Here is a 21,474-nt window from a genome sequence, read left to right on the forward strand (position 1 = left end):
CACTGCTCACAGAACCCAGGACCACCTGCCCAAGGGCTGCACTGCTCACAGAACCCAGGACCACTTGCCCAAGGGCTGCACTGCTCACAATGGGCTGGGCCCTCCTACATCAATCACTCATTAAGAAATTGTCATAGAGACTTGTATACAGCCTATTTTATGGAGGCACTTTTTAAAATTGAGGCTCCCTCCTGTCTGATAACTATACCCTGTGTTAAGTGGACAGAAAAGCTAACCAGTACAAGCTGACCCCTTGTGAATATGAAACACAAACACATCACCATGAAGCCACAGCTTTTCCTTTCTTGTTCATCTCCAAGATCACACATCAGGATATACACCACAATATAAAATATTTTATAAACAAAAGTCCCACAGCCTTTGAAAATTCAAACACTTCAAATTTTCTATTTAAAAAAAAAATCCAAAGTCTGTTTTTAAACCTAAAATCTTTTGTAAAAATTCAGTCTCTCAACTGTGGGCTCCCATAAAAGCAAAAAATATTTTCTTACTTCAAGAGAAAAGAACAAGGGCACAGTCACAATCAGATTAAAAAAATAACAAATCCAACTGTATAAATATCTGGAATCCACTCAAGATCTGCTGGGTTCCTCCAAAGAGCTTGGGTCACTTCTCTGGCTCCACCCTCTGCAGCACACACAGCTTCTCTTCAAGGCTCCAGTTGGCTCCACTCCACAGCTGCTGCTGTTCTTAGTGGTCATCCCAAGGTATTAGCATCCCCAAAATGTTGGAGTCTTCTGCTGTAACTGGGCTGTACTTTCATTCATAGCCTCTTCTAGCCTCTCTTCATGGTAACAGGCCTCAACTTCTCTGCATGACCACTTTAATCCTGGACTGTCAACTACAGCTGAGGCTGCACTTTCACCAGCAGCCTCTCCTGACTTCTCATGGTACCAAGCCTCGGCCACTTTCCATGACCTCTTTATGTCTTCAAAACCAGTACCACCTGGATGACTCTTATACTAACAAGTTCGACTGCCAGTATGAGGAACAACCTTAGCTTCTGTGTGCTGATTCTTGGGAAACACTTCCCAGAAGATTGAACCTCAGTAATGCTGGCCTCTTCTTAATCACAGCTAATTTCTTAACCTGAGCTAGCCAGTATCCTAGTAACATAATAGTTTCACTTTAATGGTGTTGGTCTCTTCTTAGTCACAGCTGACTCTGTAGATCCAGTTGACCAGACACCACAATTCTTGTGTGGCCTGGTAGAGTCTTTGCTTCTTTCTGAAACTTCACAAGCCAGGCCTTCATCTTCACTGCTCTCAAAATTCTTATCTTCTACACTTCAACAGAACATCCCACTAAGCTCTTAATACTCATTGGTTTTTCCAGACCAAAGTTCCAAAGTTCCACCACCCTCCTCCCAAAAACACGGTCAAGTCTATCACAGCAATACCCCATTCCTGGTACCAATTTCTTTCTTGTTTTGGGTACTATTGTTGTGATGAAAGACCATGGCCAAATGCAAATTGAGGATGAGTTTATTTGTCCTACACTTCCATGTCACTATTTACTATTGGAGGAAATCAGGACAAGAACTCAAGTAGTGCTGGAACTTGGAGGCAAGAAGTGACACAGATCATGGAGTGATGCTTATTGGCTTATTCACCTGCTTTATAGAACCAGGACCACCATCCCATGGATGGCACAATCCAGTCACTCAATCACTTACATCCATAGTCTTGCCTACAGCTAGATCATTTATGGAGGCATTTTCTCAACTGAGGCTCTTCTCTCTGATGACTATGCTTTGTGTCAAGTTGACATAAAAGTAGCCAGCACATGCCCCTCCCTGTTCCTCTCAGCAAACTCTATTGGTTACCTCAACTTTGCTTCCTGTGACATGCCAGAAAGCATTCAGAGAGGGCCCAGCTTAGATAAATATACTGGGGAAGATGATGTTGGCTCTACACTGTACCATACTGGCATGGGGCCACAGTATTTGGGCTCACAATGTTATCACTACAGTCAGTAAGTAGTCTTCCACCCACTGAAAACATGAAGAAGCAGTCAACAATCACCTAGTATTTCCCATGGGACTCAATTTGTGCATCATATTTAACCTTCAGGGCTATCAACTGAGGTGACTCTTTATTTCCATTTTATGCATAATAAAATCAAGGCATAAAGCCAAATTAGTAATTTGTCCAAGAGCTTATGGCTAGTGAGGAGTTTTGAACCCATGCTGACTGGTCCTGGGCCACCACCAATAGGTCCTAGGGGTAGCTTTATAGAAAACTGGAATTATTCTGCATGGTAGGAGCAGGAAGTCAGTTAGGCTGCAGGGAGGTCCCTCTGCCCAATGCACATGTGGCTGCGGTGCTTAATCCAAGTCTTCAGAGTTAATGCTGCCCCAGGGCAGATGTCTGTGCTTCCAGACCCAAAGTGCTTGTCCTCTAAGATATGAGGTCAGCTCCCACTGAAAGGAGGGGTGAGGGATCAGGGAGTTGTGTACTCCTTTAGAGAATGGGACATATGACTGAGCAATGAGACACACGGCCAGGCAACAGTGTGCCCAAGTACCCTTGGCAATGGTCCAAGCTGGCTTTGGCAACTTATTGTCAGCCATGTCCAGCTTGAACATAATGTCTCAACAAAGAACATTTCAACCCTGTTTAAATAGACTTCCTCCACAGAGCCCATAATATGTAATGAGGTTATCTAATCCAGAAAGAGATCCAGTGACCTGGAAAAAAGCTGGAGTGCAGTAGTGTGACCATTTTCTTTGCCTGAATTTTCACAAGCTTCCATTTAGCCTACAATGATCATGTCTGTGTGGCACCGAGCTATGAAGGTGTTTGTTCATCCCAGAGTCCTTGCCCTTCTCCTATACCCTGGGATGACACAGGAGCTACATACCCAGCAGTACAGACCACAGAGCCCAGCACTCTCTGGGCAGAGGTGTTCTCAGAGAAGCACTGCAAGCCCAAGTCCCCAGGCTCCACCTATGCATTCTCAGTCAGCAGATCTGGGTGGATCCCCACTCTCTTTCTTAAAAGTAGGCCTGGGAAGCAGTGTTTGGACACCTCCAGGCAGTAGCAAAGATACTGCTGTCACACAGAGTCTACGACCAGCCACTCATTCTTAAGACAACCTTATTTAGGAAATGGCTAAACCTCTAATTCTTAATCCAAAACAAGGGTCACCCAAGCACGTGCCTTGCTCACCCCTGGAGTGACTTGTTGGGACAAAGAAAGTGACTAAGTAAAGTAATACTTTTAAAGGAACATGGATTGATTGTTGATCATGTGTCAGAAGATTGGTGATATAGTTTGCCTGAATTATCAGTCTTTAAAAGTTACCATGCAAGGGAGTTAATGTGTTTTCTCTGTTTTAAAGATGGATAAACTGAGTCACAGAGAAGTTCAGTGGCATGTTCCCAATCACCAGCTCAGGATATGGCCTGGGTATGAGTGCAAGGTTGACAATCCTCTCTAGACCTACCTGCCCAGTGATAGGAATGTGTGGGAGCCTAGGCTGTCTTTCATGCCCTGACTCTCTTACCAGGAGCTGCATGATATGGCTTTGTATATTACATATCCCTTGCCTGCCAGTGCTCTCCTGAGGAGGGCAAAGACAAAATGATCATCAAGTAGTCTTCACCTTTCTGTCAGCTACAAGGGGTATGAAGGCACACACCTAACGGGAAAAATATGAACACAAGAGCAGCAATGATTCTAACTGGGGCATGGCTGCTGTTTGGAATGTAAAGACAGAGCTCAAAATACTGAGACACATTCCTAAGACAACATCACTTGAGAGAGAGAGAGAGAAAGAGGGAGGGAGGGAGGGAGAGAGAGAGAGAGAGAGAGAGAGAGAGAGAGAGAGAGAGAGAGAGAGAGAGAGAGAGAGAGAGAGAGACAGAGACAGAGACAGAGACAGAGACAGACAGACAGACAGACAGACAGACAGACAGAGGATGCTGCCACAGAGGTGCTAAGCTCCATGTTCCACCTGCTCAAGCTGCCCTTCCTCACAACCATGCTTAGCCACTGCCTTTGGACACTTTACTGAACACTGAGAAGGAAAGGCAGGAGACTCCTTGGTGTTTGCTGGACAGCCAACATACATGAATTGGTGAATTCCAGGATCAGCGAGAGTCTGTCTCAAAACAAAAAGATGAAGAGTGATTGAGAAAGACACCCACCCTAAACTGGCCTCTGACCACACACACACACACACACACACACACACACACACACACACACACACAAGAGAAGCTAGTCTTGCATCATGGAGGACTACTCACTTACACCTAGCATTTTCTAAGATGACCAGAAAGAAGCAAAGAACTCAGATTGCAGGCTAGATGCTGATGTCAAAGGGAAATTCTGGCTTCAGGATGACCACAGAGCCATGCAAAACATATGCTAAGTGCTTAACATGTCTTCTATCTAAGGAATCCTGTTAGGAGAATGGGGATGGAGCAGAGAATTAATATAAATCACCCTGCATGGCCATAATGGCTTGTTGCTCAGCATTCCCAGGAGGCCAAAGACTTGTTTGCTCCAGGCTGGCAGCCCCAAAGCATGAAAATTAATATCCACGATTTAGCATGAGGTGTTCTTGATTGGCCTCTTGGTTCAAGTTTCTTTAAGTATTTGGGGTTTGTCTAGCTACATGTGTCTAGTGGGATGACTCCTGTTCCCTATGCAGAACACATCATAAGCCCCAGTGTCCAGACCCCAAGCTCACTGACAAAAATAATTAAGTTTTGTCAAAGTCTCAGACGATAAAAGGCAGTCCATTGTACTGGAGACTCACCTGTGGTCACAGACTCTCTGGATGTTGCAAAGCACCTGCCCTCCACTGTAGGGCCACTTGCCATCCCTGGTTCCGATTCTGCCTTTACATAGACATAACATTGCTCAAGTTCTTACCTGGTCTAAGCATTCCCTTCCCATTCCACGTGTTTGCCTTCTGAAATCTTGAGTCTCCTCCAAGACTCAGTTCAAGGCTCATTCTGCAGAAGCTTTCCCTTACTGACTAGGGCAACTGATGCTCCAGACCCTGAAAAGGTGACTGAAGGGGCTGTTTGTGAGCTGGAGGACCTGGGGCCCAGCCTTTTCTCCTTCTAAGCATTGGTTTCTTCAGTTAGATATCATGACTTCAACATGCCTTTTGTACAAGTGAATTTAGTTCTTATGTTTTGGAATTTGTACCCTGTGTTTTCTTTTATATGAGACTCTGGTATTGATCCAACCTCACATTCTCCCATCCTACCCAGAACCTAGTACAGCATGTATGTTAAACATCAAATGTTATGAAGAGGAAGAGGAAAGGAGGATAGGGGAAGAAAGAAATGAAAGAATGGAGACATTTCACAAGTGAGTAGTTCCATCTGTATTCCATTGACTATTCTAGAGAAACAAAAAAGAAATATCAATATTGGCCATTTTGAGGAAGCAACATTTTCAAATATTTCCATGGCATATATGGTCATACCTACCACGGATATTGACAATAATAACTACATATGTAGAAAGAACACACACATTGCATTGTGTTTTCACAAAACCTGGCCCATGTTTCACTGGAGAAGAACCTAGTTCAGTGAGTCAAGTGAAGTGATTAGCCTGCTGTTTTGAATTTGTGCCCCAAAGTTCATGTTCCCTAAACTTAATCCCAAATCTCCAAGGTGAGAATTTGGGAGATAATCAGAATGAAATGAAACATGAAGGTGGTGTCCCCAACACTGTGGCATTACTGACTTTATAACAAGAGACCTGAGCTAGCACACTTGTTCTTTTTGGCCCAGATATCTTCTACCATGCTATGGTACAGCAAGAAGACCCTGACAAAATTCCAAACAGATGTGGCTCATGTTCTTGGACTCCCCATGCTTTAGAACTATCATCCAGGTAAAATTCTATTCTTTACTAATCAGCAAGCCTCAAGTATTTTGTGATAGGAACAAAAAACAGAATATGTAGCCCAAGGTTACATGGAAAGACATAAAAACATTCAACCTCATTCTCTGAACCACAAAGCTGCCTTGTCTCCATCTGTAGAAATCCAGAATGCAGAAGCAACCTAACATATCTTAAAGCCTTGGGGTACATGAGTGTACTGGCTACCCTCTCTAGACAACACAATCTTCCCTGCATAACTACATTGGGCTGACTAGGTTCAAAGACACAAACTCCAGTGTCAAGTCTTCCGTTTACCTCCCCCCCACTCCTGCTCATCAAATATGATTCCATGCACAGCCTCATCCTGGCTTCAGTCCAGGGTCTGGATTTAGAGAAAAAACTAAATGTCAGACAATCATATTCAACTCATTTGCCAAAGAAATGAATTCCAAAAGCTGTTCTAACATGATACAACTAGAAGAGAGGATAGTGGGCAGGAGAGGGAAGGAGCCGGGTAAACACCCACCAATGTGCAGGCACATTCTTTGTTTCATACCAAGCACTCTGAATGTGTGGCATTCCTCTGCATCTCGCAGTGACCATATGAAAGAGATCAGCATTCCAAACCACCAAGGAAAACCCTTGGACCTCCATTAGGAAGATTACAGAATGTGTTTGGTGCAGACAAAAAACAAACCTCAGACTATGGAACTTGTCAAACTATCTTGACTACCAACTGGACCATCAGCTTGATGCAAGACCTCATGCCTGTTATTCACTCTTGTGATGGTAAACCTTTGCCTTTAAAGATTTATTTATTTTTATCTCGTGTGTACGGATGCGTCTAAGTGTATATATGTGCACCAGATGCATGCAGAGGCCTCTAGAAGCCAGAAGAAGGCATAAGATCCCCTCAAACTGGAGTTATGGGGAGCTTTAAGCTGTGCGACATGTATTCTGGGAATTGAACTTGGATCTTCTAGAACAGCAGCAAGTGCTCTTAACCACTGAGCTATCTCTAAGTTTGGCATTGACCTTTGAGTTCTATGTGCACACGCACACATGTACATATACATCGAGGAAGGCAAGAAAAAAAAATGAGGAAATAAAGTATAGCATTTCAGAGACACAGAAGGTCAAAGACCAGAGATAACCTAACCTGGAAAGACTAACCAAGTCTTAAGATCCGGCTGTGGCCTTCATCATGACCCTTCAGATTGTCCCCAAAAGTGAGGACCTTCTAAATGGCTCTCAAGGGAATGGTTTTTCTGGTCAACACTGCCTGGGGGCAAAACAGAGACTGCAAGTATATGGGTGGATCCAGATAGAGGACTCTGTGATGCTCCGGAATAGATAGGAACTGTGAGGCTGATAACATCCTGACTATGGAATGAGGGACAAGAAGAAAGGCAGGCCAGAAAATCTCAGCGGCCACCAATGTGCAAAGTGTCCAGGGAAGACGCATCTGCAAGTTACTGGCCAGGAGGAGACAGAAAGGAAATTCAGACTCCACACCAAAGGCTAACTAACCCTTTTCCATGCCAGCACTCCCCCAAAAACCCTCATCTTGAGTGAGAGAATGCTGACCCAGTGTTCAGCTTTCCTGTTGGGAGAAGAAACTTTAATTACAAAGCAAATTACAGATTGAGTGCACCTGGTAGTGTGTGTGTGTGCATGGCGGCCTTGAGCCAATTAAGAAGAGGCTCTTTTTCATCCATTCCTTCAGCAGGATTCTAAGCTTTTAAAGAAAGAAGAAAGGAAAATGACAAAAAGCAACAAGGTGGCTTGGTAACAGAGTCCTCCCCCTGGAGTGAGGAGGTGAGGGGTGTCTGCATTTCATGTTGCAAGCAGGTATGGGCTTCCTATGCATAAGACCAACAGGAACCATGGAGCCCTAACCATGGAGCCCTAACCTTCCTACAGGATTCCTACTGCTCTCGCAAGGTTGAAGGTGAGACAAAGAAAGGGAAGGATAGGTACAGATGAGCTTTCCCCCAGCAACTGTTCCCTACAAACTCTTTGTGATATTTTGTACCTGCTTAGGATGTCGTGGGGCTGTATCAATAGCAAGGAATCTGTGGCTTGAAGTGACCCACACAAAAGGATGGGGGCATTGTGTGCCCTCCAATCCCAGGTAGGAAGGAAAGGGGAATGGGAGGGAGGAGGAAGGGAGGAAACAGACAAGGCCTCTTCTGGAGCTGTTCTCACCCAGGATGGCAGCCTGGCTTTCCTGGCCAGCAGCATCCCAACAGATATGTGGGGCTGACTAGGAACTGGCTGTAGGCAGATACAAACCCAGCAGGGAAAAGATGGAGTCTGGGCATACTGTTGGCCAAGTGACAGGGACGGCAGAGAAAGCATTCATTCCTGCTGGGCGCCCTGGTCTGCTCACAGCTGGCTTCAGTGAATGCTGGTTTAGGGCCAGCCATCACCATTTCCCTGTGTTAGTCTTCTTTTGTTACTATAACAGAAAATGTGGGGTCGGGAGGCACTTATAAAGAAGACTACTGAGACCACAGTTTTGATGGCTGTGTAGTCCAAGAGGATGATACTGCTCTGGTGAGGACCCCTGAGCTGTACTTCCTCCCATCACAGGGCAGCGCAACAGCAGTCATGCAAGCAGAGAAGACAAAAGGCCGGACAGGGATAAAGAAGCATGCAGGGAGGGGCCAGTAAGGACCTCCTCCTTCTGTCACCTCTTAAAGGTCTCAGCACTCCACAACCACTGCCCTGACAACCTGGCCTCCAGCATCGGAAACAGCATGGCCAAACCAGGTCACTTCTTCTCCATATGTACCCAGGTTTACAGACGACAAGCTAGCCAGCAGACTTAGCTAGTTCCCTCATCTCAAAGAATCTTCTCCAAGGGCTGAGGAGATAGAGGATCAGCCAATAAAGCATTTGCTGTGCAAGCATGAGGTTCTAAGTTCCGATATCCACCATACACATAAAAGGCTGAATCTTTAACCCTACCGTAGCTGGAACAACAAATACAGGTGAATGCCTAGCATTCACTAGCCAGACGGCCCAGTCAAAGGGTGAGTTCCAGGTTCAGTGAGAGACCATGACTTAAAAATAATGTGGAGAGAGATAAAGGCAGATTCAAGTCAACACCCCCACCCCCACCTCTACAAGCATTCATTTTACTCACATGCCAACACAAACCCATTCATCTACCACACGCACACACATTTTAAAACCAAAATAAAAAGCTATTTTCAAAAAGTGATTTACAAACAGGGTTGAACCATGTGATGTCTGTCACAAATACTTATGTGAATCCCAATAAGCTAAGCAGAACAGGGCAGAGCTTTCCCACATGAACTAAGCTGAGGGTGGATCTGTCTCCACCTCCCACCCATCAGGCCTCCAACTTGGGAGACTGCCAGAATTCTCCATGGACACTGGGCATAATCTTACACTACACAGATGGGAGCCCTGCAGCTGACACCCAGTGCTCCATGAGCAGAAGGACAGCAAGAAGGTACATCTGATTAAGATCAATGGATGCTATATCCTTTCTAAATAAATTACCAAGCTCATTCCTACGTGCTCAGAGGCTGTGCCAATAGATGATTGGACAAATCAATTCACTAAGCCTGGATTTCCAGAGCTGGTCCACATTTATCTCAGTCCCAGTGAGGACAGAGCCTGGGAACACTGGGGAACAGGACCATAGAGGATGTGGTTTCAGCAGGCTAGTTCTGTACTGTGGTGAGCTGGGTTGTGTCTCGGAGGTCTCAGTTATGAAGTGTCTTCACAGGCTCTGACAGTTCAACAAAAGATGTCCCCAGTCCTCGGTGTAGAGGGTTTCCTGTGAGCTTGAATGCACAGCGGGGGGTGGGGGGGAGTAGTCTATAGTTGGTGGACAGTTCTGTATCTTGCAGCTTTATATCAAAGAGAGAGGGAGAGGGACAGGAATGGGGGAGGGAGGGAGAGAGGGTAAAAAGGAAAGAGGGGGAGGAGAGAGGGAGAGAGGGGGGGAAGGAGCTAAAGATAGGACAGACAACAGACAGTTATCTCTGTATAACAGAGGCTTCTATGTAACAGAGTAGCCTCAGCCTTGTTGTCCACTTCACTATGAGGCCCAAGCATTTAGGGACCAGATTTTCTAGGATGTTCCCAGATGCAAGACTTCTGTGCAAATACCAGCACACCCACACCTGCTCTTGGTTGCCAGTGCAAAGGAAAGCGCCATCCTCTTCATCCCCTAACCAGGTCTTCCTGACAGAACTATCCCTGAGACGCATCAGAATACTCCAGGCTTTCTGGTGTCTCTGCTCCGGTGTTCCCTCCGCTTGGAGCCTCTCCCTTTATTGTTCTGCTACTGAACTCACTCACATTCTAGTTCAAGTGTCCACAGTGCTATGATCAGGTTGCTCAGCCGTTGGCCTATGCATAACTGAGTTCTCCCCACAGGAATAACAGTCAAGATACTTGACAGCTGAAAGAGATGGACACCACCCAGGAATAATGCCTGGCCAGAAGGAACTGGCTGCTGCACTTAGCCAATATGCCACACCAACAGTTTCTGTGACTACTGATCCATGGCACCTGCCACCCCCACCCAGCATGGCTTGTCAACCTGAGTTCAGCAGGGAATTAGGGTGCAAATGAGTAACTCTTCTTGATCATCAGCATCACCATGCCATGGAACCAGAGGGGCTTTCTACACTGCCCTGAGCAAGGCCACTCTGAGTTCCATTCGACCATTATCCTCCACCAGCCCCAGGACATCCTAGTGAATTGACCCCAACACATCATCCTCCCAGCATTGTCAGGAGCCTCTTTCCCAGCTTCCTGCAACCCTGAAAAGAAGGCAGTGTGTGTTGAAGACAATTTATGTTCTGTGTGTCTTTTGTCTCTTGCTCATGCCCCAAGAGAAGCAAGCTTGCTGTGTCCCAGCTGTGACTGCCAGAGGAGCCTCATTTGTGTGAATTGATCAAAGACACAGGACAGAAGCATCCTAAGTCTGAGCAAGAGCAGGGCTGGAGTGGGGACACTAAGCACGGGACAGAGTGGGGAGTCAGAAATACAAAACCACACTGGTTCTAACTAAAACCATGGGTTCATTTCCATCTGGGTTACCAACAGCCCTTAACCAGAGCCAAAAGTGTGACTGAGAGTAATCCCTGCCTTTGGGGGAAGGATGTAAATGTTACTTTCCTTTGAATTTTCAATCCTACCAGGTATTGTGGCCCTCCCTCCCAGCTAGGCTTACAGAGGAGGCCAACATTCTCATCTAGGGTCTATAAAGAATGCACGTGGCCATTTCATATTTGGCGTGAATAAAGCATCCAGAGAGACTGGCTTGGCACAGGCTGGGAGCCTCTCCTCCTTTGGACTGACTTTATTGTTAGAAAGATTAACAGCCTCCACTCAATGTGTATTTATTAAAGACCAGCCTGTGTCAGATGAGACTCAGAGATGAACAAGACCAAATCCCTGCCCTCAGGAAATGTATAGTCTTCTGTTGGAGAAAGACAGCAAGGGAGCAGATGGATCAAGGAGTCTCAGGTGCACAAAGAGAAATGACATAGAGGTACTGGGAAAGGATGGAATGGGGTGAGGTGGGTGGTCAGAACGAAGCAAAGAACCAGACATGGCAGGCAGAGAAAGCAGAGGGCAAAGGTCCTGGGCCAAATCAAAGCTGGGGTGTCAGAGGGTCAGAAGAACGAGAGAATGAGACAGTTGGATAGGGGGTTAGGGAGACAGCAGGGCCCAGATAGCAGAGGGCATTTATGGTGCTATGTGACTGTTCCTCATTAGCATTGCCCTTCCTGTGAAGGGGCCATGTGCCCATCTGTTGCCCTGTAGTCAACTATACACAATGGGGGATCCACATCCTACCCCACCCCCACCTCATGGCAAGCTTGGGCCTGTAGAATATGAACAGATCTACTCTACCCCACCCTAAGGAGACACTGAGAGCTATCATGATGCTCAGCTACTGTTCTCTTGTCTTTATCACAACATAGAATCAAGAGCCTTAGCCACCTTACTACCCACCCACCCCAGCTACCCTAGGAAATATGCTCATGTGCTCTTTTGCAAAAAATCTAGCACTTTCTAGGTCTTTTCTGAGGAGCTGCCCTCAGTTTGTCACCATGTGGAAGATGTTTTCCAGAGTACCATGGATTTAGTCCCCCCCACCCTGGGGTTCCCACTGGGGAACCCACCTTAGTCCCCCACATCTCCCAGGACCATGCCCCAGATTCTTTCTCACTGAAATGGGTCCTTCTAGATGTGGATTCTGTTCTAACAAATGCCAGCCTATCTGATATCCCTTTGTCCTCAAAAGCTTCTCACGTGGTGCCTAGTGAAAGTCATTGCTCAACTTGCATATTTTGAATGAATGGAAAATGTGTACCACCAGAATCCATAAGTAAAGACACAATTCAGAGGGCAAAAGTGTTCTCATTCCATTTCTGGCTGAAAAGCATGTAGAAGCTAAGTTTAATCAATAAATGAAAAAAGGTTGCCGCTACTAAATTCCTCTCTACCCAGTACCAGCAAAGGACACATTTACATCTCATTCCCCACAGGCAGAGCATCAAAAGACCAAGGTCCAAGGATCTGTCACACTCGTGTGCACACACACACACACACACACACACACACACACACACCACATTTAAATGTAGACCTTCTAAAGAACACACACCACCACGGCATCTCTTGAAGCCCTGACCACCTAAGTGACAAGGGGAATTCTCAAATTCCCAGCTCTATCAGAAAAGCAAGAAGCAAACCAGAGGCATGCAGACCCCTTACCTCAGAGGCATGCAGGCCAGACCCCTTACCCCAGAGGCATGCAGACCCCTTACCTCAGAGTCATGCAGACCCCTTACCTCAGAGGCATGCAAACCCCTTACCACAGAGGCAGAATACACAGGGCATTTCCTCAGCTGGGTGAAGAGGAAGGGGGAAGAGGAGGGGGACAGGGGAGGGGGAGGCAGAGAGTTCAAGACTTAGCCTAGCCTTGCTTTAAGATGCAAGTGATTGATTTCCAAGGCCCCAGGTGACTCTGGAGAGGGAACCATGGCCTTGGTCAACTCTACGAACCCAGCTGATAGCACAAGTCACATCTGAAAAAACTGAGAAGAATTTCTTCTCAGGAGAGCAAAAGGACTCAGAAGGAAAGGCCGGCCTGAGCTGAGCTGGCCAGACAGTGTAGAGCTTTGTGTTCTGGCAGGAAAGACCGAGGAAAACACATGGCAGGAGGGAGCAAAAAAAGGAGGCAAGAGAAGTGGCCCCTGAGGTTCCAGGGGACTTGGTTCCAAATGACAGATCCTGTAGGCCAGAGACAATAAAATCAAAGCAAGCTATCTGCCAACAGTTGGGGACAGGAAGTGCAAGGACAGACAGAATTGTGCCAAGAAAAGCCTGGAAGTTCTGTCCAGGAAGGGAGGGAGGGAGGGCACAAACACACACAGGGACATCGGGTATGGTGGAGTCAGAGCAAGGAAAAGCCAAGTAAACAGGAATCAGGTCCCAGCAGCTGGGACGACCCTGGGAGATGCACCCAGGGGACACTGAGCTCTGCTCTCAGCAGTAAAGATGTGGGCAGAGGTCTGGGGATTGAGTCTGAACATGTAGGTACTCTAGGCAAGCCTTTAGTTAAATCCCACAAAAAGCCATTTGCCCCCTGAAGTTCCTAGGCAGTGTGGAATAAGAAGCCAAGCCCACAAACCCCTGTGTGAATTTATTCCTGTTTGCTCCACCAAGCAAGCCTGTACATACACCCAGACCCACACAGCAATCTCCTGTATGCTTAAGTTATCTCAAGGGAAAATATCCTGCATGGCTATTTGAGTGTCAACCTGAAGTGGCCACTTTTTCATGGAACCCCACTGGAAGAACAACTAACAGAAAAAAAATAACCTTGGGAATTTGGCTGCTTATTTCAAAGGTTTGTCACTTCAAAAAAAGTAATTGATACTTCTCCTCAAAGACAAAAATTCAAACTCTTAAAGGGGAGAAAATGGAAAATTTTAAAACTTGCCTCCACTACCATGAGGACCAGAGAACACTGCCAGCTGCCCAGCCCTGTGGGTAGGGATGTGTGAGCAGGGCATTAGTGTTCTGTGTGACAGAACAGTCACACCAGAAGGTCACTCAGGAACCTACTTTCCCAAAGAACCAGCGCACCGGATTTCAAAAGTGTATCTGGGTAAAAGATGCAAGAGTCAGGGTACAAAATGGACCAGTGAACTTCAGAGACATATTTTTCTTTTATCCATGTGTATTTATGTGTGCATGCACACATGTGCAGATGCCCTCAGAGGCCAGAAGAGGACATTGAATCTCCTGGACTAGAATTATGGGCAGTTGTGAGCTGCCCAGTGTGGCTGCTTAGAGCTGGGGAACTGGCCGGGCAGTGGTGAGGCAAGCATTTAATCCCAGCACTTAGGAGGCAAAGGAAGGTGGATTTCTGAGTTCAAGGCCAGCTTGGTCTACAGAGTGAGTTCCAGGATAGCCAGGGCTATACATAGAAACCCTGTCTCAAAAAAACAAAGACAAAAACAAAACAAACAAACAAACAAGCAAAAAAGAACTGGGGAACTGAACTCAGGTTCTCTGCAAGAACAGTAAATGTTCCTAAACATTCAGCCATCTTTCTAGCCTCTAGGACTGGAGAACTTATATGTAGCAGAGTGCATATTATCCACTATAGTAAATGGGTTCTATATCATAACCAGTCTCTAGAATCTATGAATTGACTACTTCAGATGCATTATCAAATAAGAATATCTACAGTTATCTGAAGATGCTGTAAAATGCGTCTCCATTCTGAGTTTCCATGCCGTTGTGAAGAACATGATTCATATACTCCAACCCCAACAGCTCATCCTACATAGCACAGCTGACTGAAGGCCTTGGCAGATATGACATTCCAGCTTTGCGCCATCACACCAGGTGCCAAAGAGACTTATCAAAACATTATGTAATGCTGTTACATACATTTCTCAGTAAAATGGTTTTTGTTGTTGTTTTAAAAACTGCACCTCACTCCCTTCCCGCTTCCAAGTCCATATATCCAACCTGTAACTCCTTGTCCGATGGGAGGAGAGCAGACCTTCATGAACAAGGTTAATGTCCTTCCTAAAGGAACCTAGAGAACTCTTCTACCCCATTGCCATGTGAGGACACAGGAGGAAGACACCTGTGCATGAACCAGGATGTGACTCATCCCTAGAGCCTTGGTCTGCCAGTGCCTTGACCTTGACCTTCCCAATCTCAGCAGTAAGCTGGAGTTGTTTATATGGCTCCCTACTATACAGCAGCTCAAAGAGACCAGAACTCTGCAACTTCCTGTACATAGGGCAGTCTTACTTGTGTTGGTTATATAATTGTGCTGATTATGGTCATTATTAAATAAATAATAACTGTGTTTGAAACATACTCAGCTTAAATTTCTATTCTGGCAAATACTTAGAGGTGTAACTTACCCTTTAAAACCCTTTTATAAAAAAGTTTATGTTATTATTGTTGTGTTTCTATGACTGTGGGGCCACAGAACTATGTCATGGCACGTGTACGGACATCAGAGGATGACTCTGTGGGGCTGGCTCTCTCCTTCTACCTTTACATGAATCCTGGGGCTCAAACTCAGCTCTCTAAGCTTATGCAGCAGATGCCTTTACCCTCTCAGCAGCTCACTGGCCCAGAACCTATATTAGAAAAACATTTCCTTTAGGCCACTGTTAATTTTAAGGGTGTAGAATGGTTCTGAAATCAAACAGCTTGAGAACTGGCTTAAGCTATGGTTGAATGGTTGGAAACCCACTTGTTCAGAGCCCAACATCTGTAAGGCTTCAAGCCTTGCAGCTAAAATCTTTCCTGTTCACAAACAGAAGCTACAGAAAGATTTTTGATTGGGCTCTAAATAACCAAAACATGGCTTATAAATTCTCAACTGTTTGTTTCAGGGTTGTCATTTCCTTGGTATGTGCCGCTCCAGCAATACCGGTTCTTAAAATACTAAAATAATTTCTTCTCACATAGCAAGCACCTGCTTTCCTAAGTCACTTGAGAGATGCCCCACTATTCTGGCCCCTCCTCCAGTACCACCCCTATTCCATAAGAATAGGTCCATCTCACTGACTGCTGGGCTCAGTGGAGTCCCCAGCATCCAGCAATAGCCCTGTGCCACCTCTGTGATTGTGTCCTGCCAAATGCTACCTCAGTCCATCCTAATTTTGATTGACTTCTGTGCACTCATTATCCAGGAAGAGAAGTTTCAGAAAGAGCTTGAGAGTTGAGCAGCCTTCCAGAGGTTTGCATAAGGTTTTGTAGTTGAGAGTCAAAACATCTTTTGGTATTCAATTCAAACATTCTTTCTTCAGGAAAGTGTCCCCAAACTGACACACATGGGTCTGCTCAGCTGCAAGTGACACTCCCCTTCCCACCTGCCTGGCCATCTGCCAACACTCAACACATCCCACCCATCTATCCATGGCTTTATTCCCATACTGGATGGAGCTTTATATAAGATTACACTTTCCCTGTGTGTCATTCTGGTCACTTAGCATGAAATCAGACATGTAGAGTTCTGTCTAAATGTCTGCAAAGTAAATCAACAGGTTTATGGTAGGAGGGAATGGAGAAAAAAAGAGGAGAAAGGAAAGAAGGAAGGAAGGAAGGAAGGAAGGACGCCATGCCTCGATTCCCATGATCTGACCTGAATTTTGCTGTTGTCCTGCATTCCCTCCCTGAATCACACGGATTCAAGGCTCAGCAGTGTCTCTTCTTCCTTATCATTGAGCAGCTGACCAACAGGCCTCAGGGATGCCATGCCATTAAGCAAGAAGACCCTCACCTACATTGGCTCCAGGCTCCAGGGAACCCTTTACTGTTCTCTCTATATATGGGGGAATATTGCAGATACTTTAGGCACACAGGGAAATGGTCTCTTCTCTGAGCCCCAAAAGCCAGCTCTGGGATTTATTGAAAGTCATCTGTGATTTGTACTTTGCCACTTTTTGATGACAACAGATGTTATTTGTTACTATATCTCATGCATCTGGACCTGGAAAACCTCTCCAAATCCACTCAATCACCATCAAACAAGTTGTGACTCCTGGAGCTTGTCACAAAGGTAGCAGGCCATTCTCTAAACAAAACAGCTGCCATTGTCATCAAATCAGCTGGGTGCACAAGCATCAATCACTACCAGGCCCTGACTGTTGATGTGCCTTCATAGAACAAGGGAGGGAAGCTCACTGGACAGTCTCTGATACTCCAGCCTCTGCTCCCTGACATTCATATGCACTGTGGCCCTAATTATACATGTCCTGGGGTCTCAGAAAGGAGCTCAAGATGTGGCTGGGGAAGACCAACAGGAGGCTAAGGGAAGGAGGATTCCATCAATATTGAATGGGGATGCCTTAGGGTCGCTCACAATTCTGCCAGTAACCCCTTACCCACGCTTTCTGTGAGTGAGTCCAATAAACTCATTGGTTCTCCAAGGTAAACTTAAGAGGAATGGAACTTTGGTTTGTCATTGAGACCTTCTGAGAAATGGGTAGACACTGTTTACAGCTCCTCAGAAGAATTCTTACAACTGAACTCTACCTGCAAGGCCACTTTTTACCCATGTCAGAGGACAAGTACAGAGCTTGGCACAGCACAGACAAAGCTGGCACAGCATACCAATACATGGACTCTGGAGGAACTACACACATAGAAACCCCATGCTTGGAAATACCCTCCCAGTCAGCAGAGAAGATAAATGGACCTTGTATTCCTAAATGAAGAGATCACATGTTCAGACCTCTTACGTTTACATATCTAAGCTTTCCCTCAAGAGTGCCACAGGAAGAGGGAGGGAAATTTGAGGACTCCACATTCCTAGAATAGACAAGTAAGGAGACAGGGCAAGACAGACAGACAGATGGACAGACAGACAGACAGACAGACAGGGAGAGACAGAGAGAAAGACACAGAGGGGGGAGGAAGAGAGAGAGGTGGAGGGAATACACTGCCCTCTATAAAGCATGACAAATAGTCCACACTCAGGTTCATATTTAGCCACATTGCTAACATTGCTAAAAACAGACTTCTGGATATGCCCTTCAAGGGAAAACACCATTCCAGTGTTCCCTTTTGCTACTCAACAAGTATGGGAAACTGTTGGCTCCATATTCACAGAAACTTCAACTAAGCAGAGTGTGTGCTAATGTGAGTTGTTTCTTAAAGCTTTTTAACAGCAAACTCTTGAGCTTCAGAATGCTAATGACAGCCCAGCCTGCCCGGGGAGCATCACAGTATCTCAGTTAACTATTCCTCCCGGAAGAGGCCCTGGTCACCACATAAGACAGGAATTTGACAGGTCTGACCCTGAGTCAGCTGCTTCCAAAATGAGCTCTTCTCAGACCCAGACCTTAGATATCCTGGCAGTGGGTGGGGTGTGTAGCCACACAGAGGACAAGCCATAAGTTGCTGTGACCAACACCACTTGTCACACAGAGCATCTATAGTGTCCAGAGGCACAAAACTTGGCTTGGCCTTCAGAGGCATGAGAGAAGCAGTACAAATAATCCAGAGTCAGAGTCTACTCCTGGCTCTGCCACTTGCAGCTTTGTATCTTAGCCTAAGCATGGCATTCAGATGGCCTTGTATGTGGCTTAATGACAGAAAGATGCTGTAATAAGTGCATATAAAAGGTGTTGACATGGGGCTGGAGAGATGGCTCAGTGTGTGCTGAACACTGGCTGCTCTTCCAGAGGATGCAGTTTCACTTATTCCCAGCACCCTCAGGATGGCTTACAACCATCTGATATTCTACTTCCGAAGGATCTGATGCCCTCTTGTGGTCTCTGCAGACACTGCATGCCTCAGTGCACAGACATACAGACAAAACATTCATATACTTAAGATTAAAATGAATCATTCTTCTCTAAACGAGGTATGTTTGGTGGTGTTGCTAGTATCATAGTGTATGCTTCTATAAAATAAGACTGCTGTGACACATCAGGTGACACAGTCTTTGGGGACCACTGTGATGTATGCAGTTTATCACCAGGTACTGCATACTCTCACATAGCAAGTGACTGTACATAACAACTACAGAACACTACATGATGGCCCTGTGACAGACTGCCATGAACTCACTGCAACACCTTCCCTTTTCTTCCAGACTGATAACCCAGAATGCAGTTCCCATCTTCCCTTGCAGTCAAGTGGTACCATGTAATTGAATTCCCACCAATTAAATGTAGTAGAAATTATATGTTTTACTTTTAGACCCGAACCATGGAAATCTCTCATATAAGACCTCTGTGTTCTCTTTGCATGCTGCTTCTCAGAGAAGGCTGGGACTGCCAAAATTGTGTCCTTGGATAGGTGTTATGTTTCCATCCAACTCATCAGAGAATCTCCATGTGAGGAAAACATCCCCACTTGTCAAAACCACTAGGGTTCAGAAGTTGGTTTTGCAACCAGCCTTCCCTGTGTAGCCAAAATCCACACCCACCAGTCAGAAGGCTTTCACTCCACTTCCTGTCCACTCCATGCCTTCTGCTGTAGGTGTGAGGGTCCCAGTCACATGCTTCCCCCACCAGCCCTCTCACCATGGACTCAAAGTGTACACTGTGTCTTCTCATTCCCTGAGCCAGAATAAAACCCTTTTCTCTTAAGCTGTTTTGTGAGGCATTTGCTCAGAGCAACAGAAGAAGCAGCAAACACCATCTGTGTCCTCACTGGTACAACAGACCTAGGCTGTCGGGAGGACTTCCTGGGATCACGTGTCTGAAGCCCTTAGCATAGTACTTGGCCCACTTTGGTTGACTAACTTGGATGAACCTCGTTGAGTTTCTTCTCATCCTTGCCTCTCAGGTGTCTCGTCTATGCAGTGAAAATTACCCTAAATACTCCCTTCTGACTTTGTAGGCAAATAGGGAGGGAGACCCTAAGAGCCTAGAGTTCCCTCCCAGCCTTACATCTTCAACACAGTCACTCTGCCTACCAGGAGAACAGTCCACCAGCAAATACCTCTGTCATCTCCAAACAATTTTAATCAAATGCTGCCCTGTTGAGAGAATGTGGGTTGGACTAAGAAAGCAAGCAAAGACAGATTCCAAAGGTGCCTCCTTCACTTCCCTGCTGGATGGAAGTACAACAAACACAGGCATGCTGGGGGTCTCGAGTATTCTTGGAAGGGACCAAAGTATACATTATCAGATTTGACTCTCTAGGACTGCGTCTGTGCCCTGGGAGCCCACACCTATGTGGTTAGATGCTTCAAGGAGGTAAAGAGTCTGAGTTTGGTGTAACTCACCCTCATCTGGGTCAGACCACGTGGTATTAGTGTCTTTCTTATTATGTGATGAGTGACACTAACTATATTATTTAATGTTGTGAGCCTTGGTTTTATATCAGAGAAGGGATCAAAGCAGCCTATCTCAGCCCAAGTGTAGAAAGACAAAGTGAGGTAACTTGTGTACAGCATTTACTGTGGGGCCTGCATATAATCAACACATAGCAAACATTGTCTGTTAATGTCTATTTGCTACAAACCAGAACAAACTTCTCAGCAAGTTACAGAGAGTCCTACCTCTCTAAGCGTGTCTCTAGAAACACCACCAATCCGCCTCCAGCAGACGGTTTTCTACTTAATGACTCTAAAGAGACAGAAAAGCTTTAATCAATGCCCGGAAGTGAAATACTAAGAAATTATATGCACAGTTACAAAAAAAATTTCAAGGATGTTTCCCACACATTGTCAAGCAGACAAAAACATATTGACAGGCTGTTCCTGCAAGGAAATGGACTAGCTTTCTAGATAATGCCTGAACCATCCATCCTTCCTGCTGCAAGCCTCACTTCACAGGGCCAAAAGCTTCCAACAACCAAACAAGTGGAACAGTTCTCTCCAGCTCATCTGAGAGTCTAAACACCCTCACTCCACATACGCACAACACATACCTTAAGTCCAGCACAAATCCCAGACCCATTCTGTAGTCAGAGAGTGCTATTGACTTAAGACCATTGTCCCTGTCTTAAGAAGCCATTAGACCATTATAAATAGCCCAGAACATCCTTTATGGAAAAATCCAACACCTCATCCCTATGACCTTAGCAATTCTGAGGCAGAGGCAGGAGGAATGTTAGTTGGAGACAAACCTAGGGTACACAGTGAGACTCTATCAAAAATGCAAGGGTTAGGGGTATAATTTTGTGCTAGAGAGCTTGCCTGGGATGTACAAAGGCCTACCTTCAATCCCTAGCATCATACAGATATGCTCCCAAGGTATACCTGGAACTCACATCTCCTTCCAATGCCAAAGGCAAAACAGAAACCAATTTCCTAGGGAATGCAGGGCACACCCTAGAAAGCTTTAAAAGCTTCAGTGGATAAAGAGATGGCATGGCCTTCCTTCTTAAGGCTGCTGGTTTCCCTTCTGTAGAGAAAATGTAGAGGTTCCAACAGGTAGAGGGAGCAGATGAGCTTCTTCAGTTTGATCCATGGTCACCTATTCTCTACATAAACATCCCCTGTTAGATTAGAACACATCTGTATTGCCCAGTGAAGCTTACCCAGTAGAACAGAGGATGCCGAAGGCTCTCCCTTTTGTCAGTGTATACCTGTAAAGAA

The 21,474-nt window shown here is 45.7% G+C and overlaps 1 protein-coding gene and 1 long non-coding RNA gene across 4 annotated transcripts in view; both read right to left on the minus strand.

Annotated features, from left to right (window-relative positions):
* Positions 1 to 21,474, minus strand: part of Galnt18 (polypeptide N-acetylgalactosaminyltransferase 18) — a 305,010-nt gene that overhangs the window by 254,157 nt on the left and 29,379 nt on the right. The window lies entirely within an intron of this gene.
* Positions 1 to 21,474, minus strand: part of LOC116102806 — an 88,631-nt gene that overhangs the window by 49,652 nt on the left and 17,505 nt on the right. The gene's annotated exons all lie outside the window — the stretch shown is intronic.

Source organism: Mastomys coucha, unplaced genomic scaffold (assembly GCF_008632895.1).
Source record: "Mastomys coucha isolate ucsf_1 unplaced genomic scaffold, UCSF_Mcou_1 pScaffold21, whole genome shotgun sequence".
Taxonomy (NCBI): Eukaryota; Metazoa; Chordata; class Mammalia; order Rodentia; family Muridae; genus Mastomys; species Mastomys coucha.